This window comes from Haliotis rufescens, unplaced genomic scaffold (genome assembly GCF_023055435.1).
Source record: "Haliotis rufescens isolate VD_foot unplaced genomic scaffold, xgHalRufe1.0.p SCAF_11, whole genome shotgun sequence".
Classification (NCBI taxonomy): domain Eukaryota; kingdom Metazoa; phylum Mollusca; class Gastropoda; order Lepetellida; family Haliotidae; genus Haliotis; species Haliotis rufescens.
This window is the reverse complement of record NW_025963791.1, coordinates 31848714-31862091: the sequence shown is the minus strand read 5'-3', so window position 1 is coordinate 31862091 and position 13378 is coordinate 31848714. Positions and strand designations below refer to the sequence as shown.

Sequence of the window (13378 nt, the reverse complement as noted above, 5' to 3'; positions counted from 1 at the left end):
CTGATATAACTCTAGAAGGAACAAGACTAACATTAACTAATCTCTATGGACCTAATAGTGATGACCCTGATTTTTATTAAGAATCTATTTGATAATATTGATACCTTCGAAACTGATTCATTAGTTATTGTTGGTGATTGGAACCTTACTCTTAATCCTGCAGTTGATTTAGAAAATTATAAAAATATAAATAACCCTTAAGCAAGACGGATAGTATTGGAAAAAATAAAATCGTTAAATATGATAGATATATGGAGAGAATTAAATAAAGACTTAAAGAAGTCTTTAAAGAACCCAAGACAACAAGCTAGGCTGGACTTCTTTTTAGTGTCCGAAGATATAAGAAATATGACATTGGAAACAAATATTTTACCCGGATATAAAAGTGACCACTCAGTCATAACGTTGTCTTTCTCCAATACAATTAATCAAGAAAGAGGACGCGGATATTGGAAATTAAATACTTCACTTCTATTAAATAAAGATTATACAGATTTAGTTAAAACATATATAGATGAAACTAAAAAAGAATATTCTGAGAATAGTGATAGTGAACAAAGTGAGTTAGACATCAAACTTAAAATAGATGATAGTTTATTTCTTTAAACCCTCTTAATAAAATTTAGAGGGAAAACAATTTCATTTTCTTCATTCATTAAGAGAACCAAAATCAATCAAACAAAAGAATTAGAAAGTAAGATAAGCGATTTAGAAGATGACATAAGGCGAAATTTTCAACAAATAGACGAAAGACACCTATCCGAATTATCAAAATGCAAATTAGAAATGGAACATATAAAAGAAGAGGAAATAAGAGGAATACAAATTAGAAATAGAATGCAATGGTATGAGGGAGGAGAAAAACCAACAAGTTATTTCTGCCACTTAGAAAATAGAAATTATGTCAGATGACTGAAGATGATACGGTAATAACAGACGGCAATTGTATATTGGATGAATTAAGAAACTTTTATAAAAAATTATGTACTTCTGATAGCAAGGACAGAAGCTACGAAAACAAATTTAGAGACTCAAACATTAGACAACCAAATGAAAAACTTATTGGAAAGAGAAATTGAGCTTAAAGAAATTTCATTGGCAGTTAAAAACATGAAAAACAATAAAAGTCCCGGTATTGATGGCTTTTTCTGGAAAGAACTTAAATTCTGGAAATACAGATTTGTAAAAAGTACTTCTGCTAATAACAAAATGAGTATGACAATGAAAAGAGGAGTTATAACTTGTATACCAAAATCAAACAAAGACAGAACACTAATTAAAAACTGGAGACCAATAACTTTATTGAATGTACGCTATAAAATAATAAGTACTTGTATTGCAAACCGTATAAAATCAACATTGGAATTGCTCATTCATAATAATCAAACAGGATTTATTCCAGGAAGATCTATTTCAGAAAACACAAGGTTGTTATATGATATTATCTTTGAATCAAAAAGACAAAATAAACCAGGATTACTTCTGCTGATCGATTTTGAAAAGGCATTTGATACAGTATCAAAACAAGTTATAAATAAAGTTTTACAAAAATATGGATTTGGACCAGAAATGATAAGGTGGATAAATTTACTGACTTACGATACCACATCAAGCATAATACAAAATGGGCATATTTCAGAATTTTTTACAAATGAAAGAGGCTGCCGACAAGGAGACCCTATGTCGCCATATACTTTTCTCCTAGTAGCTGAAATCCTAGGATGTATGATTAGAAATAATAATAAAATTGAAGGGATTACAGTCAATGACAAAGAATACAAACCTGGGCAATATGCTGATGATACTGAATTATTTCTAAATGGCAAAGATGAAAGCTTATATGCAGCTATAGAAACACTAAATAAATTCTACAAAATATCTGGCTTAAAAATTAATGTAGACAAGACAAAAGCAATATGGATAGGCTCAAAAGCGGGTAGCAATGATCGTATATGTAAAGACTTACAAATAGAATGGCACAATAAGGAATTTGAAGTATTAGGAATTACGTTTAATCCAAACTTAAGTGAACTCTCGGTAATCAATACAAAAAGAAAGCTAGAAGAAATAAATAGATTGCTCGCAAATTGGAGAAAAAGAAATCTGACGATAAGTGGAAATATTACAGTCATAAAAACTTTAGCATTGTCAAAATTAGTTCATATATTTTCGACACTACCTAACCCTCCCGAGGACATTGTCTTGTCACTTGACAAAATATTTTACAATTTTATCTGGAATAATAAAAAAGACAAAATCAAAAGGAGCACTTTGACAAGAAAATATGAGGAAGGTGGATTACGCATGATTAACATGAGAGCCTTTATTGACGCACTAAAACTCTCTTCACTCAGATTATATTGTAAAAAACAACATATAGAAACCCTTGTAATATCCCAATTAAAGATATACTATCTTTGGGTGCTAATGTTGACAAGCAATCTTTTGTTAAAAACTCATACTGGAAAGATGTATTGAAAGCTTGGGACAACTTTTGTAAAAAGAATATTATTAACGTTGATAATATAGAAGATATTTTGTCCCAAGCATTATGGCTCAACCACAACTTCAAACAAGCAACATACTACATAAAGCAATGGGCTAATAGTGGAATTTACTCAATTAAAGATATATGCAATGAAAACGGACTGATGTCATTTGAAGAACTGAAACTAAATATTAGACTTTAGATATGTAATCTTCAATATACCAGAATCATGGAAAATAACAATCAAGAAAACTAGAAAAATTATTTTGCAGAATTTGTATATAAACAGTTGCTTAAGTGATTTGACGAAGCCTGTAAAAGGCGCTAGAATCTTTTATGATAAATTAATATCAAATGAAAATAATCTTAAAGTTTGTAATAAATGGCTATCAATTTTTCACTGTGATTTTAATTGGAAAACGATATTTACTGTTTATAGATATAAACTGAAGGATGTAAAACTTTTAGATTTTCAATACAGATTTCTACATGGAATTATCTACACAAAGAAGGAACTATTAACAATGAATCTTGTAGACAACAGTGTTTGTAGCTTTTGTAATGCTGTCAATGAGGACGTCAGCCATGTCTTTTGGGAATGTAATGAAACTAAACAACTTTGGAATGATCTCGAACTTTGGCTTAACAATTATCTTCCACAACAAAATTAAATTGACAAAATATCTTATTTGCTTTGGTTCTAACTACTCTAATACTTTAATCAATCATATAGTTTTATTGGGAAAAAGGCATATTCGTGTAAGTGGAATTAAAGGAACCAAACCGAAATTAGATATACTTTTAAAATTGTTTAAAAACATATATATTCAATCTAGAAATTTATTGCTATAAAAAAGGATGACAAAAGTAACTTTAACAAAAAATGGTTACCTTTATTCTCAGCATTTGATTCATAGCTCTCTGTTGATGCATGATATGTTTGAGTCTGACTGTGTGTTGCAACCATTTTGGTTTGAAATAGGACAATGTTTGTTTCCAACCCTTTAATTTTCTAAAGAGTGTATTGTGCCATTCTATGCAATCCGAAATATGTCTTTGACGGAATACTGTATTAATCTACAACTCTGGGAACAATAAAAACTTCTTTTTTTAAATTGACACGTCTTTGCATGTGTTTGTGACGATTGCCTCCGGAGGGGCAGGATACGCTCTCCTTTTCCTGAACACCTGGTATCATCACTATTTGATTCACTCATGACAAGCCTTTGGACATGGATCCAAATCCTGCCGTGTCTCTGTTGTTTGCTACCGCTGTGGTGACAAACACGAGGCCACTGACTGCAGGAAGGATGTGAAGGTTTCAAACTGTGGTGGGAACCATATGGCATCTTCCAAATCCTGACTTGTGTGGTAACATGAATTACAGATAATGAAAATCAAGACTGAACAAAACTTCTCCTACTTTGAAGCTAAGAAGAGGGTTGTAGGTTCTACTGCAACCACTTCTTCTATCTCTTACTCTGCTGCTGTCACCACTGTCGACTGCCAGACTGATCTGATGTGGGCTAAATCTGTTCAGCCACGTCCAACTACTTCACTCCAAAAAACCCAGCTATGACAACCCCAAAACCAAAAACCGTAAAAAATGTCGAGATCTCAGAATCCAAAACCAGCAAACAAAGCCAGAACCAGAAATTGTCAAACTCACAAACAGGGAAAAGAAATTATTGAAAAAGTAGCAGCAAAATGAACAGCTGCAAACATCAAAGGCCACCTCTCCTATAGAGATCTATAACTCCTTTGGTCCTCTGGACATGGATGTAACTCGATCTCCACATGAAACCGATAGGAGTACTACAAAGCCTTCCTCACGTTCGCGTGATATTTCTCCAGTGGAAGCACCACCATAAATCCACAAACATAATACAATGGAATTGCAGAGCTCTTAAGAAGAAATTTAATCCAAGGTTATAAACCGTCAGCTTTTTGTCTCCAAGAAACACAGATCGATTTGATATCCGTCAGTACAGTTCTTACCACTTGTTTTCCCGTCCTGTTGATAAAGCTACAGGGGTTTCTTACTATCCTGGTGAAGCAGGACGTAATCCATAGCCCTGTTCCACTCAACACTACTCTACAAGTTGTTGCTGTCCGTTTTACTTTGAACATAGTGTTTACAAGGTGATCACTGTATCTTCCACCTTCCTCAACTATCCGTCAATCAGACCTTCAGGCTTTGTACGATCTGCCCCCGAAGCCCTGTATCATCATGGGCGATGTAAACGGTCATAATCCCCTATGGGAGAGTACTGATACAAATAATAAGGGAAAACTCCTTGGATATTTTATCTCGAACAATGATTTATGCATCTTCAATGATGGTGCCAATACCTATCTTCATCCTGCCACTGGTACATACTCTGCCAAAGATCTTTCACTGACAGATTCAAAAGTAAATTTGAATGGTCGGTCCATGATGACCTTTGTGGAAGTGACCTTTTTCCAACAATACTTACAACTATTAATCCGTCTGACGAACCACCTTCAACAAGGTGGAACTTTACAAAGGCCAGCTGGTCTTTATTCTAAACGCTATGTATTGCAAAACTAAAACCTGAAAGTTTCGGGAATGTTCCTGATCCTATACAACCTTTTTTCAGATATATTTAATGCTATTGGAGACGAAAACATTCCTAAGTCCTCTGCAAACCCTCATATATGTAAACCGTGGTTTGATAATAATTGTAAACAAGCTAGGGAAAATAGGAAGAAAGCCGAGAAACATTTCCAACGACATCTAACTGTCCACAACTTGAATAATATTCAAATCATGAACGCTAAAGCGAGACGTATCTTTAAACAGAATAAACGTCAATCCTGGAGGAAATATGCATCAAAAATTAATTCCCGCACACCCACGCCAAGGTGAGGAACATAATTCAATAGATTAAGGGACAAGGGTCAAAATCTGGAGTTCACTATCTCAAAGATGGTAATACACTTTTAACCACAAATCTGAAATTGCCAACACACTTGGTGAAACTTTGGCAAATCATTCCTCATCATCAAAATATAATCCTCAATTCCAGAGGTTTCAAAAACAAAAGGAAAAGAAAAGTTTCAACACTGATAATGGTGAGGACTATAATGAACCATTTTCACTCCATGAATTACATGAATTTGGATTGAGGGGCAGATTACCTCAGTTCATGTCTCATTTTTTAGACAACAGACAATTTCAAGTGCGAATGGGTTCTACCCTGTCTGACCATTTCGATCAAGATCAGGGCGTCCCCCTAGGCAGTATACTATTGGTCATACTTTTTAGCATCAAAATTAATAGTCTCACTAAAGTATTGACCAATAGCGTTGATGGTTCACTTTTTGAAGACGATTTCAACATTTCTTGCCGTGGTAAGAATATGAATTCAACAGAAAGATCTGTCTTAACAAAATTAAAAAATTGGCGAACGAAAACGGCTTCAAATTCTCCAAATCCCAAACAAACTGTATTCACTTTTGTCATAAATACAAACCACATAAGGATCCAGATTTACTTTGGGATGGTACTCCTGTCAAGGTAGTAGAGGAGGCCACATTCCTGGGCCTCATATTTGACCGTCATCTGACATTCTTACCACACATCAAATAGCTCAAGGCAAAATGTTAAAAGGCGTTTGAAATTCTGAGTGGGGTGGGGATCAGACAACCCTCCTTCACTTGTACAGATCGTTAATACGCTCTATAATATACTATGGTTCTCTCGTGGACAGTCTGTATGTGGAGGCTGATGAACCTTCACTCGAACAGCGCCGCATAAAACTGTTACTGCAATTTATCACTAAACTGCACTCAAATAAATCAAATCTAGCATACAATTACGTTTTCCACCCTCAGTATGAAAACCTTTTTCGAAATCTATCAAATCTGGTTCCACCACTTGGAATCATAATTCTACCACACATCACCGCAGCTAAAATAGATCTTAATATGATTTCACCTTCCCGACTTCTGTCTTCTCCCTGGCAGATGGTGAAGCCAGAGGTAAACCTTACTCTAACTAAACTAAAAGAATCCGAAACAAATCCTTTGGTTTATCAACAAGTGTACAACCAATTGCGAACTCAATATAATTCTCACAGGTCCATTTTTACAGACGGGTCCAAGGATGGTGGCAAAGTTGCTAGTGCCACCATCATTGGATCCAGAACTGTCTCCTCAAGAATACCAGATACTAGTTCTATATTTACGTCTGGGGCCAAAGCTATCCTAACAGCTTTGACTAATATCAAAAATTAATCACAATCCAAAAACATCATCATTTTCGCTGATTCGTTGTCTTGCCTTCAGGCACTTAAAAGTGTCTTATCATATCACCCTTTTATTCTTGACATTCTTGAACTCTATAATGATCTTTCTCCTGGCCAGTGTGACATCGTCTTTTGCTGGTTACCAAGTCATGTCGGCATAATAGGTAACTAAAAAGCCGATGCTGTAGCTAAAGCAGCTCTTGACAAACCGCTGTCTCCACTGCTTATCCCGTACAGTGATATCAAACCAACAATCAAGAGTTATACTCGGGATCTCATGCAAAAGAGGTGGGAAACCCAGGTAGCAAGCAATAAACTTCACAAATTAAAACCAACAATCGGTCATAACTACTTGGGTTGTCAGTCAAGACATGGCGAGGTCGTTTTACAGCGATGGCGTATTGGCCACAGTCGGTTTACCCACGAATATCTGCTAAAGACAGACGAGGACGAAACTCCTAAGTGTATCCCTTGTGATGAAAGGTTCATCGTCAAGCATATATTGCTTGACTCTATGGACTTTGCAATCGCAAAGGATTCACGTCATCAAAGCGTAAATCTGAAAGTGTCTTTTTGGCATATATTTCTGATGAATATGGAAATGGTTTTGACGCTTTTATTTAGCAGTGATTTCTTATCATCATGAAACGGGTTTTGTCGCTCTTATGTTTATAGAAAGGTTTTTGTCACTTTTATTGAAAAGGCTCGTGTGTTTTAATTGCTTTTGACAACCTGAATATTTTCTTTAGTTTAAAAATCGCCACTAGTCTATTTTATTTGGCCACAAACGTGTGTCATGGGCATTCCAGGGCGCAATGCCTTATGACCAATGGAATCTATTTCGGCAGATTGTTCTTTGGTGTCTGAGACTGTCTGATAAAACACGTCTTTCAAAAGTATTTTAGTTATATCATGTTGTGTCAGCTTATTATCGGACAAGCCCTCGGGTGGTAGACGTGTTCCAGATTGTAGAAACCCACGTGCATGCTTACAAGCGAAGGATCATAATCGGAGTGAATTATACTTTATTGGAATTTGGAATTTTATGTAAAATGTTACATTTACAATCAATATATTTGACTACATAATGGTCAAAAATGCATTGTTATTAATTCGTTTAATGTTTTCGTTCAATTCCTGGCACGTGGCGGCATATTGAGTGAGTGAGTATGGTTTTACGCCGCTTTTAGCAATATTCCAGCAATATCACGGCGGGTCAGCATATTGACGCGAGCAAAGTGTTTATAGTATAAATTGATTGTACAGGTCCCACTTGTCAGTTAATAATTTGGTCTACCACCCACAGTATGCTAGGGGCGGTTGGGTAGCCTAGTGGTTAAAGCATTCGATCGTCACGACGAGGACCCGGGTTCGATTCCCGACATGGTTACAATGTGTGAAGTCCATTTCTGGTGTCCCCCACCGTGATATTGCTGGAATATTGCTAAAAGCGGGGTAAAGCGATACTCACTCACTCCAGTATGTTTGACCTAAGGTAATTATGTTTATGTGCTTTATCCCCAAACCTTAGTCTTGCGAACATGCCCCGATCGACGAGTATATGTACAACTTATTAGTGAGTGTCTGAGTGGCTGCGAACATGCTATGCCACACGGAGGAAACACACTGATAACTTCGCCCCGTTCATGTATATCTGAGTTGGGAACACCACACAGCGTAATTGTGTTTGTTGCGACAGAGCTGTTATCCTGCTCAGTTTTCAGAGGAGTTTATTACAGATAACATACATGTACAGGGTGACAACAAACAACAAACAGATATAATAAGGTTTTCTCACTCATTACAAGATTTAATTGCTTAATGCAAATTTTACGGTGAAGTGGTGAAGAATATTTAATATAGGTGTAACTTTATAAGATCATAAGACTTTCCTCCTCGATGATATTTTCTCTTACAAAAACACAAAAACACTTTTCATATGTAGCTAAACTTCTGCTGTAGAGATAAATTGTGTGATGGAGAAAGAACTTTTTGATTCCTCAATATTCAGGACGTATCCTAGATCCGGACTTTCATGCTGTTCACCTTCATCTGTCCACGAAGTGCCACGTATTGCGGCATTTCCTTGACTCTGTGCTTGAAGTCGAAGTAATGATCACCATTGACATATCCCTGAAGAACAAAAATACGGAATTGGAATACCGAAATTTAAAGTTCCGAACTTGGTAATTTGATTGTTTCAGAGTGAGTGAGTGAGTGAGTGAGTGAGTGAGTGAGTGAGTGGCGAATATGCTCAAGACCTGATAAAATCACTATTTCAAAGCGATTCATACTTCTACTACAGATGTATTTTGATCATGAAAAGATTCTTTGTAGCTTTTATTTAAATATGCAAATTAAAGAAAGTCGGTGAATGACAAATACGAGTATTACCTGTGTCCCGTCAGGACCACACCCCAACATTTCAATTTTGCCCTAACAATGCTGAACCTATTTGTTTAATATTGTAAACAGAATCCAATTACGTTTTACCCCTCATAAAGCATATGAAGCATAACTTCCTACCCTATATCCAGTTTTGTCAAGGACTGCAGTGAAGTTGAAGGGTTGTCCGACTTCGATGTCGAAAGGTGACAGATGTGCCTTTTCTTCACGTCCGTAATGGCCATTCTGACGAGAGTTTCTTACTATCGTTCTTGTCCTTGTTCGGATAGACGTATGTAACAGTATGTCCGCTTTATCATCTCCGTTTTTCTTGAAGTCAAAGATGGACCTGAAAACAGACAGACTCGATTGTTGCGCCACCGGCGGCTATTACGAGAAATGTCCCTTCTATTTCCCTCCTATTGACCAATCAGATTCAACCTCTCATATCACTTGCCATTGCTTCCAACAAAATGACGATCTGATCGATAATCAAGAGACATATTGTATTGTAACGGGCCTTTACTCGCGAAGTGTATAAGAATACTTGAGCACCTTCATTCAAAACATGAAAAGATTTGCAAAATATATGCGGAACACGTGCTTTGTAAATCCTTCAGTCTACCGAAATCTGCAGGTTGACATCCATGTTGGTCACGAACCGCATGTCTAGTTTTTATATGTTGATTGGACTATGCATAGACTCGTTATTCAAGCCAATATGTAACCTCGAAATTCCAGCCTAGTTCGGCAAGGGTGGTAACTGGACTTTTATTGTCAGTTAACGCCCTTGCCTCGGGAAGATGTAGAAGGGAGATACACTCGATAATCAGGTATTTGGCTTTGGAAAGCTAGTGAGTTGGGCTTTTAACGACGCTTTCAACAGTATTCCAGGTAACACGGTGTGTCAACTTGATGTGGGACAAAAGTGATAAAGGTCTTGGACGTTTCCCACTTTGGTGAAACCCACGAGCACAGATAGGTTTCTGACATGCCCAAAGGAACTACTCTGCACAGAGAATTGCGGCGCCTTAGACGACTCGACCACAATAAAGATTGTTATGAGTGTTAACCAAATGTGAGAAAGAATATCGTCACTATACCACTTGTGTCCTGTTCCCAAGGGCTCGGCAATAAACGTCACTGCTGATCCGGGGCCAAATGTACTTGGAAGTTCGTACGCGCCCTGAAAGACAGAAAAAAACATACTATATAAAGACGTATTCATAATACATATACATTTCACTCTACATGATAAAAGACAATGTTTAAGTGTATTTGGTTTAGCACCGCTTTGAACAGTATTTCAGTTAGATCACGGCGAGGAATGAGGGAGGAGAGAATGATCTGATGCTGGTGTAGCGGCCATAAAATGTCCGAGTCCCGTGATGGGATTCGAACCACGGACCTTCTGATCACAGGTCGGACGCCTTGTCCATATGACCAAAAAGGTTAACCCCCTCAGCAAGCTGACAAGGTAAGGATGTCATCTGTGGGATGACTCCACGCCCTGCTACACTGGTATAACACGTTCCTCACGTTTGGGAATCCCACGTGCACAGGCACGGGTATGGTCCTGATAAACCCAGAAACATAATGGACACTGTAGACCACTCTGCCGCCTGTGCCCGCTAGCTCATCACAGCTCATCAGTCATTAGACGAGATGAAGCTCGACACATGAATTCGGGACAAATTGCTATGTGTGCATGATTTCATAATTAAGTTATTTTATTTATTCTTAAGGATTTCTATGATTTGGTTGGTTGGTTGGTTTGTTGTTTATATATATAACAGATAATATATCAGACGGCGGTCTGTACATAATCGAGACTGGACCAAACAATCCAGTGATTGATATCATGAGCATCACTCCACGCAATTTAAATCGATGACATGCTTCAACCAAGTCAGCGAGCCTGACCACCTAACCCGTTAGTCGCCTCTTACGACAAGCATAGTCGTCTCTTACAGCAAGCATAGGTTGCTGAAGACCTATTCTACCCTATTTTACCATGACACTTTATGCAAGTGTAATAAAAAAGGAGACTCGATAGATTTCTGGCAAAGAAAATATGACAAAACATATCTCGATCGCCATGAAACATGGTATAAACAATGCGTATACATTGTATGTAATGGTTGGTTTGTTGTTTAACGCCGCACTCAGCGATAAAACAGCTATATGACGGCGATCTGTAAATAATCGAGTCTGGACCAGACAATACAGTGATTAATATCATGAACATCGATCCACGCAATTGGCATCAACCAAGTCAGCGAGCCTGACCACCCGATCTCGTTAGTCGCCTTTTACATGCATAGTCGCCTTTTACGACAAGCATAGTCGCCTTTTACGGCGTGATGAAGCATTTAGTAACATATGTGATGGTAAGTGCATTTCGGATCGTTTGATGAAACGGATTTTAATCAATAACATGACCTTTACCATGACCTTCATCATCTCTATTCTAGTCATCCATGGCAGGAAGGTCAAGGATTAATAACGCTTACACATTAATGTATAGACATCAGACTATATTATTGAATGCAGGAGCTTTACTATACAAGTTTCGCTTACAAGTCTGTGAACACTGAGATTTGGTGTCCCATTCTCCCGTCGCAAGACACGTGAATGCTAGCTTTTCGCCATCGGTACACTGGAACTGCACCTGGGCACCAACATGGCGTCCTGCCGACTTCAGTACTTTTCCTCCTTTTATGGACAACGGGTTTGGGCACACCTCCGCTACCATAATAACAAATTGTTTCAATTATTTTATGTTCCATACAAGTACAGTTCATAACGCCAGCCCTTTAATGATGAAAATAGTTCCAAGTACAAGTGCAATTCTCTGTATCAATATCTATATTTTATCTAACCTTAACAGTCTTATAGCAATGTTCCTGTACGTTAATAGGATACCCTTATATGCAAAGCCGAGCCTTGTTTTGACTACACAAATAGTTCTATTTCGGAGACAGACTTCAATGAAGATGTGCAATATTTAATCTTTCATTTTCATTGGAATGATAGTCAACTTAGTATAAAATCTAATCATGATCGTAATTGGTTCAATCAATCATTTATTTTAATTTCTAAAAGGACATTTTTTTCCAAAAAGAAGCCTACGTCCCTTAAATATATTTTGAATCAACCAACCAACCAATCAGTCAGTCAATCGATCAATCAACAAAAAGTTTACATTTTACTGAAAGATCATTCGCCCAAAGCATATGTTGCATTTTAATGCATATGGTGTTCACAGGAACTTAAATATATTAGATTCTGTTTCGTTTAACACATTTTGGAAATCTTTTTTTTTTCTATTTATTCTACTAGCTTTCTGTCATGAAACGTTTATGAGAATTTCTGTTATAAAACGTTTATGAGAATTTCATTCAAACTGGCCTAATGCGAGATTACGACTATATAAAAAGCAAGACGATAACATCACTCATCTCACCTATCTTATCCATCACTTTCCTGACACTGGACAGCTGGCTGTCTACAGCTAACTTGGTGTCGTTTGCTGCGATGAGATCATGGAGAGAATGAGCGAATCAGTCAGCAGAGTTTGATACCCTTACAAGCGGAAACATTATTATGCTTTTTACCACAAAACGGAAGAACAAATGATACCAAGCTCTTAACAGGTTCATCAGAATGTCATTTCATTACTGATTATTCACAGGATCAAACTTTAGAGCTTTAAATTCTGACCTCCAATGTTTGTCGAAATTTTCAACGCACGCGTGTGCCTGAATAATCCTAAGAAATTGCTTAGTTTATTCGTATCATGGGGTCCATTTGTAAATTTAAATGATATGGGAGCGATGCATCCACAACAGGGTTTTGTGGAGATATGTCTTGTTCTACCGGAAACGAGTGTTTCCTTAAAAAAGATATACTGAATCCCTTTGAAAAGGCATTGTGGATTTTGACTTTTGATAAGTAAACAAGTTCCCCCCCCCCCCCCCCCTCCACCCCCCCACCCTAGAAGTACAACGAACACACACATAACATCCGCAAATTCAGTCACTAACCCACCCACATATATTACGTTACACACACCACACCACACCACACCACACCACACCACACCACGGGATTCCATACTCGGTATTGACCCATGACATATCCTTCTTCATGTCAGGGAATGGGTTTTTGGATGGTGGTCAACGGACCAGTCTTGCCTTAGGGAAAGCTGCTGTACTGTCCAGCTTCTTAATGT

The 13378-nt window shown here is 37.3% G+C and overlaps 1 long non-coding RNA gene across 1 annotated transcript; it reads right to left on the bottom strand.

The window, feature by feature from the left end:
• Positions 1–8543: 8543 nt before the first annotated feature.
• LOC124132618 lies at positions 8544–12673 on the bottom strand. The gene is made up of 5 exons (XR_006860813.2): positions 12611–12673; positions 11725–11892; positions 10248–10330; positions 9286–9493; positions 8544–8892 (listed from the first exon to the last, which is right to left on the bottom strand). It is a non-coding gene; the product is annotated as an uncharacterized LOC124132618 (long non-coding RNA).
• Between the last annotated feature and the right edge of the window lie 705 nt (positions 12674–13378).